The sequence below is a fragment of the Ursus americanus genome, chromosome 10 (genome assembly GCF_024610735.1).
Source record: "Ursus americanus isolate L20-20 chromosome 10, mUrsAme1.1.p, whole genome shotgun sequence".
Lineage (NCBI taxonomy): Eukaryota > Metazoa > Chordata > Mammalia > Carnivora > Ursidae > Ursus > Ursus americanus.
Window position 1 is genome coordinate 48,829,812 of NC_142136.1, and position 14,960 is coordinate 48,844,771.

At 38.3% G+C, this 14,960-nt stretch overlaps 1 long non-coding RNA gene across 1 annotated transcript in view; it reads right to left on the reverse strand.

The window, feature by feature from the left end:
- LOC148109360 (uncharacterized) overlaps positions 1–14,236 on the reverse strand; it is a 530,362-nt gene extending 516,126 nt beyond the window's left edge. Inside the window, exon 1 of the long non-coding RNA XR_015725941.1 lies at positions 14,199–14,236. This is a non-coding gene — a long non-coding RNA (uncharacterized LOC148109360). The remainder of the gene's footprint in view (positions 1–14,198) is intronic.
- Positions 14,237–14,960: the final 724 nt, after the last annotated feature.

A 14,960-nucleotide genomic window follows, 5' to 3' on the forward strand; every position in this document is an offset into this window, starting at 1 on the left:
AAAATCCAGAGCCGGATGCAAATGAATCAAGAGGACAACATTGTGACACTGTCTTCGCTATCAAAGTGACTGGATCGTGACTGGACACGAATGATCAAGTCATTCTGGCTGTCTTACTGATAGATGGAGATATTTCCCAGATCAATTCTGCCTGCCACTGTGAGCAGCAATGACCTACAGGCAACTGGAAATGACTGAGCTGTGGTTGAAATTACTGGCTACAAAGATCTGGCTGAAGTTGGGATTGTCCAGAAAACAGTGAGAGCTTTTCTGGCAGGATGGGGTGGGGGCGAAGAGGTGGGGAGGGGGGTTGCTGTCTGAGAAGGATCTATGGAAGAAATACTATTGGATTTCGGTCTTGAAAATGACAAGGATTAGGTAAAGAGAAGAAAAGAGGCATCCTGGGCAGATGGGAGACACAGAGATCATGTCCACTGGGCATCAATGAGTAAAGTGGGACAAAGCATCCCTGAGAACAAAATAAGGGGAAGTAATTTTGGGTCTGCCTAGAGGTCCGAAGGAGTATGCATCTTAGTCTACCACAAGAGGAAAATACTGGGGTTTTGTGAACAGCAGGGTTATGGACACAAATCAGATTTTCAAAAGGCTAATCCTAGAGGAATATAGAAAGTGTGCTGGTAGAAGGAGGGAATGGAGGCAAAGAGATCAGTTAGAACCTCTCCTAAGAGTCCTGGCATTAAGATGTGAGAGATCAGGGGCGCCTGGGTGGCTCAGTCGTTAAGTGTCTGCCTTGGGCTCAGGGCGTGATCCTGGCGTTCTGGGATCGAGCCCCACACTGGGCTCCTCCACTGGGAGCCTGCTTCTTCCTCTCCCACACCCCCTGCTTGTGTTCCCTCTCTTTCTGGCTGTTTCTCTGTCAAATAAATAAATAAAATCTTAAAAAAAAAATGTGAGAGATCAGTTTTATGGAAGTTGCAAGAACAGAAAGCAACCATGATGGAAATTAAGCCATGGGAAGTAACAATTGCTAAAACTCAGTCTATACTGGGAGTGGTAAAATGTATAGAGAGGAATCTGGCTTAAACTGGGGAGAGGGCAGGAGCCAATCTGATAAAAGATCAGTGATGTCTTGGTAGGGTGTCCAACTGGAAATGTCCACTAGCAGCTCAAAATGCAGAATTACATCTTAAAAAAAAAATTAGTGACATAAATAAAAATCTGGGAGACCACTGCTGGGAGACAAAACAGAGGCAGTGAGAATATATCGGAGAGAAGGGGTGTCAAGAGTGGAAGGAGTGCAACTCATTAACATTTAATCCAAAAATAACTCCTGTAGAAAGAGTAGGTGAAGACGGAGCACTTAAAATATAAGACCAGGAACTATGAGAACCAAGATCAGCAGTACTGGAGAGACAAAACTAACTTAGAATTCAAGGGCCATCTGGGTGGCTCAGTCAGTTAAGTGTCTGCCTTTGTCTCAGGTCATGATCCCAGGGTCTTTGGAGTGACTCTGGCATTGGGTTCCCTGCTCCATGGGGAACCTGCTTCTCCATCTGCCTCTCTCTCCATCTCACGCTTTCTCGCAAATAAATAAAATCTTTAAAAAAATTTTTTTTAAATTCAATCACAAAAACCAAAGTGGCAAAGACAATCAAGATGTGAAAAAGCATGGAGCCTGGGTGGCGCACTGTGTAATGTATCAAGTTGTCTAGTCATCGTTATACAACTGAAACTAATATTGTATGTCAATAAACACCTCATTTAAAAAAAAAAAAAAAGGCAAGAGTAGCCAGTGTCAATGGTGCAGGCACAGTAAAAAGTAAAAAAGATGTTCCAGGCAGGTCAAATAGCGATCTGAAGTGGGAAAGTTGAAGTTCAGAGGAAAGATACATGACTTGGAAAAGAGCACGGAGTTTAGACTCCCACCTGGGTTTGAATGCTGGTATTCTTCCATTAAATGGAAATAGTAATGCTGTTATCAGTGAGAGTTTCCAGTGAAGTCATCTGGGTCAGATATGCAGAGCACCAATCAGGAAGGGGTCAAAGAACATTTCCTAAATATAATGATAAAGATAGGTCCATTTCTAGAAACTTCTTGCAGACTGTGTGTGGTTAGAGGAACACTTTAATTAGCTATTTGGATTGGGAAGGAGCATAATGAGCACTCCACAAATTCCTATCCCGTCCTTGCCAAAGGCCATTCAATATAAAGCCAACATCCCCTTGACTATTTAAGAAACTGCAGAGTTTTGGGGGGGGGGGGGGGTTTGTTGTTTTTTTTGTTATTTATTTTTTTCTTTTTTTAAAGTGGACAGTGCTTTTATGGTCACCTTAAGGGTTATCATTTTTGTGCCTATTTCTAATTTGAGACTCATTGTCCCATCTATTTAAACACTGAACAGATATGTGACGAAGATGGTTTGAGGGGGAGCAAATTAGCTTGCCTGAAACACCCACAGGTCTCAGCCTGACCCTGACCGGTCTCCTTGTGAAGATTAAACGTATAGGACGCACTGAGGGCGGAGCTGGCACGCTGTCCAATAAGTGGTATCTTTCAAAATTGTTATACAACTAATGTGGCTTCGAAAGGGGTCTTTATAAAGCACTACAGAGAGAGATAAAAATACAGGTCTCAGAGAGAACATGGGAGGAGTTATGCCAGACCGAGCGGCAAAGACAAAGGGAAACACTGAAATCAATTTTGTAATCCATGTTTTAGTGTTGATAACCTCCATTTTAATCTCAGCCTACGATGGACAAGCTGTGTGAGCCTGAGAAAAACACTTAACTTTCCTGAGCCTGTTTGCTCCCTAGCCTCTAAAAATAAAAGGACACTTATTTCAGAAGCATGTTGTGGTAGCCACCGATAATTAGACAGCAATAAGAGGTGGTAAAAACCAAACTGAGGGGGGTAAAGCACGACTCCAGTTCTTACATTTAGAAGATGGCCAGGAAAAGTGGCCACAGACAAAAGTGGGGCTCAGTGACTGACCTACCTGCCTTTTGTCCTCCTGCATCTACCCCCCTATCTACCTTCCTTCACCCTAATTCTCCATATGGGAAGAACTATTGTTTAGAACAAAGAAGTCACCAACACAGCGAATAAAATGCTAAGTATCAATCCCACTAAAAATTAGCATTTCTGCTGGGATGCCTTCTTTTCCCTTTATATACAGCATAGAAGTACATTCACGTAAGTCATTAAATACAGAATTTCCCTAAATTTGAGATAGTCTCTGTTGTCTTAGAGTTTTGTACTGCGTGTTAATTGATTCTCCTTTTCTATCACTAAAGAGGTCAAACTCATTTCTCAACTAATGAATACAAGGAGTAGATAGGTTTAATGCTGGCTGGAAATAGATCTCCGATAAACAGGACCCAACAGAAAGCCCTTTGAGGTGCTGTAGCAAGCAGCGTCTTGTGCTTCCACCGAAGCCCTGCTTATGGAGAAACATGCCTCTCAAGGTTAGGGAGTAGACAGAGATTGAGTGATATTGTGACACTCAGAAAAGTCTATCGCGCAAAAAAAAAAAAAAAAAAAAAAAAGGCAATAATCAGTCTTTCTGCTACCTGATTACTGTTTTCATTCTTGTTTCTTAATGCATGACTCCCATAAAAATATACTTTTATTGTGGTCAAGAAAAGAGTGATGTTTGGATTTTAAAACTACCGAGAATATTCTCTTCCCCATCCTCATTATCCTGAGCTCTGCACAATAAACACATAATTATTGACACCAATAATTGATAGGAAGCTTTTTTTTTTCCCCCATGCTGCTCCTTTTCAACATACCCATTCCCGACAGCTATGCAGAAACACTCTCTGGGTCAGTGATGTGATTTATAAGGAAAGCCAGTGCTTACGTTAAAAGGAAAATGTTCAAGTTTCATGAATCTGTAAACAAGGAATGGGTGACAATCCCCGAAGATTTGGGGTGATTTTCATTTTAATCAAATGGCATAAACTATTAATGTTTACTCTTATATTTATAATCACGGATTAAATAGCAATATTGCTATCTGGGAAAACAGACACCATGGTGCCAGCTGCCTTGAAATCGCATTAATAGAAAATACAGTGGTGGTTTTGGCCTTTGGTCGGTCATATTTTACGTTTTCTTTTCCATTAATATTTGAAGTGATAAACCTAAACCACCATTTCTATAAAGAGAAAAAACCATCAGATCTCTGCTTCATTGCTAAAATATGCATCTTAATTTCATTTTAGATTCTACTTATTTGAAAAACATAAGTTAACAAGTCATTCTTCTAAGTCAACATGGCAGAGTCAAGTACAGAGTAACTGAATAGCGGTTTCACAAAACCAGAACACATAAAACCGTATCTTCTCTCTCACCGGACTTCAAACACAGCCCCATTCACACCATCTCAGATGGAGAAAACCCTTCTGCTTTTAAAGGACTCCAGATATACTTTCCTCCCTCATTTTCCTCATCTTCTAAGTGGGCTAAAATGGACCTCATAAAATTGAAAAATTATACATGGTACTTAGCACGCTGCCCAGTATACAATAGCTGCTCAAAAAATTAACTATTATTTTCTTATTACTCAAGAAACTCCATATATGTATAAATATAAACACAAAGAATTTAAGACTTCAAACTGGAATGTATTTCCCTACAGAACCATTTATTTCAGGCTGCATTCTTTTTCCTCCAACATTTCTTGAGCGGGCACCACGCACCACACTCTCTGTGGGCACTGGTAATAAAGAAAGCTAAGCACGGGCCTTGGCCTCATGGGACTTGCATTATTTTACACCGTAACAGCATGCAATTCCCAGCATGCTTTTGTAGGCTAGTTGCTCTAATATCTTATACGAGAACTCTTTGGAAAGCTACAATATCAGGATGTAAACCGCTCACTGGTGTAACAGGAAGAATGCCCTGCGTAAATTGTTTTTGTTTTGTTTGCTTATTTTTGTAAATCAGATTTTTATCTTGCTCATAAAATGAGGAAATGAAATCTTGATTTATCTCAAAATCAACAGGGTATGAAGGATGCACAGATCACAGTTCAATACCCATTACCTGTTCTAAATCTGTTTAATGGATAAACTAACGAAATTCGAAAACCATAAAAACAAAAGATTCTGACTTTAAGCACAGTGAATTACATATGCAGAAAAATAAAATGTTATCCCTTCTTTCATATAAAAATAAACCTAAGAAATGACAAGTTAGCCCAGCAGCCTATTAATAACCACCATGAATTGGTGATAAAGCCTTCTTGTAGCACTGAGATGGGGAGGGGGGGTAATACATGTCACTGAACAATATAAGCACAGTGGAAGATTCAGCAGGCTACTCGAATCAATCAATTTGATCTTCTGAAATGAAGAAACACTTTAGAAATGCAAATGAAATGAAAAGTATGACAAAATACACACACACACACACACACACACACACTTATTCCCTTAAGACTGTCAAACAAGGATATTATGCATTCTACCTAAAGCAATGACTATGTCTCCAACATGAAGGAAATCTTCTTTTAACCTGTCTAAACAAGAGAAATTGTTTACCTATTCATAAATATTTGTTCTGTGTTTGTACAATATGTAATTCAATAGGAAACAGAAGCTTATTATCCATCCTTCTCTTGCAAAGGGATCTATGCTTCTTCATTTTTTATTCTGATGACTGTGTCATTGACAACATCATCAATAAACACTTATCATTAAGCCAACAACATTGTAGCTGTAAGGACAAAAATCGTATTGTTATACATCAATTGCTCAATCGAAAAAGTTTAAAATTGTTCAGATCCTGTGAATGTTTCTAGAACTCTGCCAGATTAACACTCCCATCCATTTCCCAAAGGATTCCTAACCACTGCCCTTGTGCCAGGCACTGTGCTTGGCATTAAAAGTCAAGTGCAGTCTAGTGGTAAAGATGGACAGTAAACAACATGAAATCCTAAAGTCTATAATTATGTATGCCAGGGGAATAACTCACAGACTTCGGAGAATGAAACAATAGTCTTCCAAATGTAAAAGCCTCATAATCCTGCTAAAAAGCAGGATTCCCTAAGTAAAAAAATGTTCTGTTGGTGAAGGAAAACAGGAAAGAAAAGCATTCTGTAAAATCTTGGAGGGAAACCAGCAAAGATTAAATGGCAAGAATAACTATTGTGTGAATTTCTTTGGATCTCTTGTTCTGAAACCCTTCTTAAAAATTGTACTGATGTATTATTTTCTTGATGCAGCTTTGGATATATCCTGTAGCAGAAACGTTTTGGCCTTCTGGACAGATTAACACTTTTTTTTTTTTTTTTAAACAGAAACTCTTGTACTCTTCACATAGGCAAGGAAAGCATGAGTAATCTTTGAAACCAAATGTATTTCTCCCATTTCATATTTGACAAAAAGCTTCTTTAGAAAAATAAGAAACAAACAAGTCATTAGAAACTTTATTGCATTTATCTTGAATGGTGACAGATTAGTTATGAAGTGTCCCAGAATAGCACCTTCTGCATCTTTATTTTTTAATCAAAGACCATTCCTCGGACACCAGTAGCCCATTTTTCCAGGGCACTGGGCCTGAGCATTTTCCAAGCAGAGGGAGGAGGAAGTGTGGCTCCAGGATAGATCAAGAGTCTTCCCAGTTAACTGCTCTTTCTGTACAAGCCCGTTCTCATTTTACAGGGACTGTTACTAATTATAAGAAAGGGATATTCAAAAACAACAAATCAGATTTAGAGAAATCCTGCAAATACTTACAATCATTGACCATGGCTTATCTAGCTGCCCACGAAAGGTAGTTGAGTGAATGATGTATATTCACTAATGCTTCCTTTCTCCTATTATTTAATTTGGAAAGGAGGGGGAAAATTTTTTTTTTATTTCCTAATGTATAATAGCATCAGACTGTGGCCAAAGAACAAGAAACTCAGCTTTCAAGGAGAAGTCAGCTTTTGGTCCACATCTGGATCTCTTTCAGACTGACCCGAAACAGAAGGGTGTTTTTCAATCCTTCTAGTCACAGAGATGGACAGCCTGAGTAACGTGGGATAAGAGGTGTGACAAGGGGCGCCTGGGTGGCACAGTTGTTAAGCGTCTGCCTTCGGCTCAGGGTGTGATCCCAGAGTCCTGGGATCGAGCCCCACATCAGGCTCCTCCGCTAGGAGCCTGCTTCTTCCTCTCCCACTCCCCCTGCTGTGTTCCCTCTCTCGCTGTCTCTGTCAAATAAATAAAATCTTAAAAAAAAAAGAAAAAAAGAGGTGTGGCGAAAAAGATGTCTATAACTATGTAGCTAGTTTGAATTTTGTTAATACTATTTCTTTCTACATAAGGGAGCCAGAAGTACTGAAGAGGCCACTCCTTAAAACCAGTTTATAAAATTTCCGTATCCCAATCACATTCTGTAGTCAAGAGTCATTCCCCATAATGAAAATAATACCAGAGTCCTTAGGACGCAGCCCAGGGTAGAATTAACCTGTATCTGAGAGAACATCATTCCCAGACAGCCTTCCTTCCCTTTCCTCCACACCACTTTTTCCTCCCTAAATCATCAATCTCTCAACCCTCTTCATCTCTTCTTCTACCACTTCGGCCATGAGCTGTCAACACACTTTAGATTGTGACTGTAAATCACAAATTCTTAAGCCACCGCTGCCTCAGTCCTATTGCTTCTACCATGTTTATGTTTGCGACTATAGCACCAGCATCAGTCATATCTTTAGCTTCGAGTGCCTTTGTGCCCCTCTTCCTCCACATGCAATATGGTGCCACAGCTTTCCCCTCAACTGTGGTCTCACTACCACTTTGATCAACAGAATTGCCAACACCACAGAAAAACTCCTCAAACCTTTTCTGTACCTAGGTCTCACACATTCACAAAATTCAAATTTTAAAACTAGAAAAATTCCGTAAGAGGTATTTGATGGAGGAGAAACTCTTAACTGAATAACTGAAAGTCCATTCCAATTCGCAAAATTGATATCTTTACTAGTTTTCCTTTCCTGTTTACCTATAAAAAAAGAATGCAGTTACCATGATCCTTTTTAAAAGACCAAAAATTTCCAATTTCCTGGACCAAAAAAAAAAAAAAAAAAGAAGTAATTATTTACTGACTCCCTACTTTGCAGAGAACAGGGTGCTTAGAATAGTGGCAAGTAATTAGGTTTAGGCATCCAAAAATCTTAGAAACAAGAGACAAATGCATTTAAAACACCATAAATGCAAATATCGTGACTAGATTAATCCCTTTCATCTACAGATTGTGTCTTCATATAGCAGTCAACCTCTTGATTTATTAGAACTCTTCACTTAGACTTGTTTTAAATGCCAACAGCATACACAACACACGGAACCCACATTGGCTGAAGGCAATTTCAAAATCCTTCCCCAAATTGTTTTTAAGAGACATAAATAGTGTAGATAAGCTTTATATATTCAGTCATCCTCAAAGCATTTAAAAATTTCCAGTCCTCCAACAATTTTGCCCTCTAAATAATAAGGACCTTTCTCTTGAATGCTATCCTAGGGGTAGCTACTATGCAGTCAATTCAGACTGAAGTTCTGTTTATGATTTTTACCCCTACCAAGTTCCCTTCGGTGACCTGTTTGCCTTATTACCACCATGGGGTCAATGGACCAGTTTTGAACTTTTGTTTTTACCATTTTCTAGACAATGCCAAACTTCAAAGCTTTGAATATTTTCTTCCACTAGATTTCATAGATTATACAACTAAATCTCACACTGAGCCTCTCCTAGTGTCTCACTCCTTGGTTGCAAACCACATTATATTATCCTATAAAAGTTTTCTTGTAAAGAATAAACCTACAATTTTTTCCTTAAGCAATTTAGAATGAGCTCATGGAAAATAAGTGTTCAAAAAGCATCCATTTCTATTAATTAGCCACCAAATTTAACCCATCCTGTATTTCAAATTTGTCTCTAAAAGGTGAAGGGTGAAAACAGTTATAATTTATAATTTTCATCACCTGAGGTCTGCAATTTCTATCTGTGATACACTTAGAAATCATCGATTAATCATCTCAATGCTTTTATGAAATGAATATTATCTCTATAGTTACAGGATTTAAAATTGAAACTTTTTTTTTTTTTAAATAAACCTGAATGTAATCTACTTTTGAGTAGGATTTAAATCACTGTTGGGGAAAATGTTCTAATATGTGAATTTGGTGGTACAAAGCAATTTGTTAGTGTACGGTATGGGTTAATTTTGATTTCTTAAATCACCTTAGGACATAATGAAAATCATACATGTTTTAGGACCAATAGTTAGTGAGAAATGTTTCAATGCCAAAGTTCAACAATATTAGAGTTTAAAAGACCATAAGGTTGATTGCAGAGGTTTGCAACCCATATGTTTATAAGGCTGCCAGCCTAAAATATTGATAGAACTTTTAAAATTTAGCATATTCAGAATTTGGCATTAAAAAACTTTTATGTGAGAATTTGTACTAAAAAAAAATTCATGACTTCTTATTAAATCCCAAGGAAACATAAGTGAATAAAATTAGCTAATCATTATCATCATTCTCTCATCTCTCTAGTATACCAGTGCACATGTTGTCCTTTCCACTTGAATTTTATATTTACTAAGAGTCAATTATCTTTGTTTTGAGACCTACTCATGGGTTTTAATTATGTAATTTAATAAAACATAAACTGATGAAATATGAGCACAAAACAGAAATATTTTGTTTTATGATAACTATCATAAATGCTCTAGAAATTTTCCAAAAAGATGAGCTATTTAAAAAAAAAAAAAGCTATCAAATTAGGTGTCGGGAAGCCATTATAAGAGACTAATAATTACAAAAGTACAGAAAGATCTACCGTTGGATTGTATCAAAGTATTTCTAAGTTCCCATTGTACCATAAACAGAATGAAACTGAACTCAAAATCATTTCTGCCATATGAACATGTTTTCTTTTTAATGGGGAGGGAAGTAAACAAAAAACAATGTGTCCTTTTACTCAAATAGGAGTGAATATAATGTATCCTATGTTGTAAGTTAAAATAAACTGTGTTTCATTTTTAGTGATTCTACATTTTATCTGATGTTCTTGAGTAGTTAACTAAAGATGAATCAAGATAGGATTATATAAAAAATTTCTACCATAGTACCTTAAATCCTGAGGAAAATCAACCATGTAAGGAGTTAGTTTTCCTCCAGTTTTTAGGGTTCTGAAAATATGGATTTACATCCTTAAAGAACAATCATGTTCATCCTGTTCTTTCAGATAATGAAGATGAAGTAATCAAGACCAACAGTCAAAACTCCATTTTAGGCAAAAGGATAACTTATCAAAAATGCCTTTCTTTCCTTTTGCTTCTACTTCTCTACCTCCAAACCCTAACAGATGCCAAGAGCCCTTTTCTCTTCTGTTTGAAGACCTCATTTATTTTTGTACTCTTGGACCATACTTCTAGACATCTTTCTCCATTACTCTAATATACTAGAACCTGATGGGGTTCAGAACATACTACACTAAAATATGGCACCTTGGTATACTGAATATCTTAAGCTGAAGGAGTTTGGGAAAACAGATGAAGGAAGGTCACTCTGGGCTCTCCCCACTTCCCCTGAAGCAGGTCACAAGACCCTGAGAGGTTCCCTCCCTATACCCAGAGGAAAGGAACATCTTTATCTCTAAGAGTGATGTAGGAAAGACATTAGGGTTTGAAGCCGATGGCCCAAGAAAGAATTCTTGGGACATCTTTGGTGCAAAAAGGTGATTTTATTAAAGCATAGGGACAGGACCCGTGGGCAGAAAGAGCTGCACCAGGGTCACCGGGAATGGCGCATTATATACTTTCAAGTTAGGAGGGGGTTAGGGATAGAATAAGTCCCTAAGGAATTCTGGAAGCAAGGTTTCCAGGACCTTGAGGGGGCTAGTTATTGTTGGGCAAATGTCATTTATTAGCATCTAATAAAACCTTAGTCAGGAGACCCTTCAGATGGATATCGGTAGGCCATATCTTTGGGGGATGATTGCTAACATGCATCTTGGGGGATTCAGAGATATTCCAAAAGAATTTTTATATGTTAAAGTTGGCTTACAGGATCCTGGAGGGAGGGGGGCAGATCAGGCTAGGATTGCCTTTTGCCCTTAGCAAAGTGTCAACATCGAGGCAGCTGAATCCCTAGAGGAATGTTACTCTGCCTGTAGACTCGTCAGTGGACTGTAGGTCATAAGGAAATTTAATTTTTCTTCTGCCTTTGTTTCCCACATCAAGAGGAACAAGAATCCACACAAACAGGCCTTGCTCAATTCCCCCAGTCTACTGCACTTCATACTCTCTTCCCCATATTTCTCCATGACCATCTACTCTTCACCAACCCTAGTTTAAAAATAGTCAGGTTCAACTGTTTCTTCAGGTCTTCATTTCCTTTTGAAGGTCCCCATGCCACATAAAATTTATCTTAAATCAATGTGTCAGATTTTCTATTAATCTTTGTCAGTTCAATTTTCAGACTGAGCCAGGAACCCTAAGAGGATGAAGAAAAAATTTTCCCTCCCCTGCAAAGCAAAAAAGAGAGCTTGGCTAGTTATGCTCATGATATATCGAGAGAAAGACCATTACAGAGTAACAACGATTTGGTTCAATTCTTTCCTCTCCCTCTTATCTACATGACCCTTGGGAAAACACTTTGAGACCCCAGTTATTTTATTTGAAATATTAGGTAATAAAACTAGAATTAAGATACAATGCACCAGTCACTATTTTCCATTTATTGTCTCATTTAATTCTAAGTAGTTATATAAGGGAAATGTTATTACCCCCATTTTACGTATAAACAGAACGGTATGAGTCAGAGGGTGGTAGAGATGAGGGGAAAAAGCTAGGTGTGCCTGAACCTTATGGTCAACAAGGTAATTTGAAACTCCCTAGCTGCTTAAAAAATAGTCAAATGTGTTTTGTTTTGTTTTTCCTAAATTAACCAGGCTTGTTGACTGCATGATTCAAATAGTTTGAGTGTTTAACTACTTACCTACTTTGTCAAGCCCCAACAAAATGACCATAGAATGAGCCTAAAACAGAAGAAGAGAAAGACAGCTTCCCCATTTTGCAACATTTACAAACTGAGTTTTACGCTGGTCACTTCACCTCTGTGAGCCTTCTGACACATGTTTGATATATATGTTTATTTATACTACCCCGAACGGAAACACAAGGTCTCTGGGTCAAGAACGGCCTATTATTCACTGCAATAAGCACACTGATTCTAGATGCACCATTTTCCCCCTTAAGGGCAATGAAAAAAAGAACCAGATATATCCTACGCACACTATAGGTTGTTTTTTTCCCCACTGCAGGAATGGAACCCCAAAATTATGAATCTAGGAGTTTATGTAGACTACCTGCTGTCCTCTCAGCTGCCACCCCCCCAGAGGAGAAAGAGAAAGACTTCATCTTCATAAAATAAACAAATTCTCACTGGGAAGAGAAGAAAGAAGGCAAGCATTTGGCTCCGGGGGCAATAGGTTTTATTATCCTTTGAACAGAGCAGATGGTTCCACAATAAAAGAGATAAGCCACTCTAACTCTAATGCTGTTGAAATATGAGGAATGAATGTATCTAGGAAAAAAAAGTATTTTAGTTGTATTATTCTCTGTACTTATAGCATAGCATTTATTTTGCTGAGAACGTCCCACTCCTACGGTAGTACGAAAGCATTCATAAGGCTTGTCAGCACTTTAGTACCCTTGCCTGTAAAATAAAGGCGCTGCTATAAAAGGTCTCCAAATTCCATAAATTCATGATGTTTTAATAGAAGTGATAGCTCCACTTAGGAAACATGCAATGGCTAGAAAAATAAAGTTACGACATCTACAGGCAAAATGGCAAGCTGAAGAAATCACTTAGCTAGATGTTATACCGCTCCTCTGTGGCAAATCATTTAAACTTCTAGCCTCCATGTTCTTAAGTGGTTAAATGAATTGCTTGCATTAAAATAACTAATACTCCTTTCACCTGTAAGGCTATGAAAGTACTACCAAGTTAAAAATCAATGAATATGTGTTTTTAAATTTTATTCCTGGAATTTCATTTCCATTCTCAAATTTGCATCAATGACGTTACTGGCCAGATTCTATAGTTGCTATGTAAAGTAAATATTTCAGTCATTCCTATAACTGAGGTCATGAATCTTTTCATTAATTATAGTTCACCGCTGGTGTTGATTTTTCTTTACTTTCCCAAAGGAGGCTGGGAAAGAGGATGATATTTTGAACTCCAACGTTAGCAGGCCAACAGAAAGAATCATCTGGAGATCTTGCTTTTTTGCACCAGTCCCTAATTCAGTACACCTGAGATAAGGCTCAAGCACTCGCCTGTTAAGTGATGGCTAGAAAAGTTCCCATGTGATGTTAATACTGCTGGTCAAGGGTCCACACTTGTAGAACCACTGACTTACAGATCTCTAACAGTGTTTCTAAAGCTTTAGTTTATAGAAATCACTTGGGGATCCTGGAAAAAAACGCACTTTCTGCTTCAGTAGGCCTGGGGTGGAGCTTGCCATTCTGCATTTCTAACAAGCTCCCAGGTGATGCTGCTTTTCCTGAACAACAGCCCACAGAACACTAAGTAGAAAGTCCCTATAAGCATCACCTGGAAGCTGTTAAATTGAAACTCGAACATACTGATTGCCTACTAGGTCTCACAGACCATAAAAATTGCTACTGCCCCCAAATTAATTACACCCTGCCTAGAAGCTCAATAAAGTTTAGAGAGGAAATTCAAAAATTAAACACGTATAAGTACAATGATAAAAGCATAATAAAAAAGCACTACGGAAAGACAAATCATGACCCACTTAGCTCTCACTAAAGGGTACCATGTTTGACAACAGCACAGAGGGACAGGTCTTTTCAGGAATCAATGTAAATATTGTGTATTTTACTTAAAAGGCCAAGAAAAATTAAGCCGGAGATTCAATATGAACATTTTGAACTTGTTTGAATTAACACACATACTAGAATAGGCAAGGAAAAAGGAAAAAGCACTACTTTAAATACTTAGACCAAGCAAACAACCATTTTCACTTTAAAAGGATCTAAACTTAGCTAACCAAATAAGCTGACACCTTAAGCCCCACTTTAAAAATAAAATCGGCAAATAAAATAAACCCATAGGATTTCAAGTAAGGTAAATAATGCTCCACAAAATTACTCAGATACCCAAAGATTTAAGTAATGCAAATACCAAGTATGCCAAAGTAAACAAAGACATACCAGCTTCCTTACAGGTCCCAGAAAGAGAAGGCACCAGAAAGGCGCCTGGACCAAATTTAAAGCGCTACCAGTGCTCTGACTGGCCAGGAAATCTCCACCTCCAAACATTCCCCGTCCTGATAGGGCATCGGTATTCTGCGGCGCTGTAGACAGCTGAGTCCTATGTAATTAATTGAAAGCCCATGAAGAAGTGTTTTCTTCTGATATAATGGAAAGTGTGGACTCCCTCACTTCTCAGCTACCAGTGTTTTTTGGTTTTTGTTTGTGTGTGTGTGCGCGCGCTCAATAGAAAAGACAAAATGACAACAGAGCTGTGCTTCCTCTCTAAACAAAGAAATAACTTATAAATTAAAACTTAAACAGTCATGCAATCAGATTTAATTGTGTCAGCACTTCAAAAAAATGGTTTCTGGTAGAGCATGATGTCACTTTCACAATATGAAAGTGACGAGAATAAAAGATACCATGATGTATGGGGGATTTTTTTTTTTTTTTTTTTTTTAAGTTCTGCTATTTGGAAGAGGCAATGAAGATAGGGTGGCACTCCGACCGGATAAGAGAATCGCCCTCTCCCTCAGGGCAGGTGAGAAATGGCGGGACCTGAGGCTGAGGCACTGCTCAATGCAGACGCACACCCTCCGCTCCTCACTACACTCGCTGTAACCTCAACCGCCATTGTTTTACAAAGTCAAGAGACAGTAACTAGAAAAGAATCACAGCGACAGAGGAAACAAACAAGTGTGTGGAGAGTTCAAGTTTAAG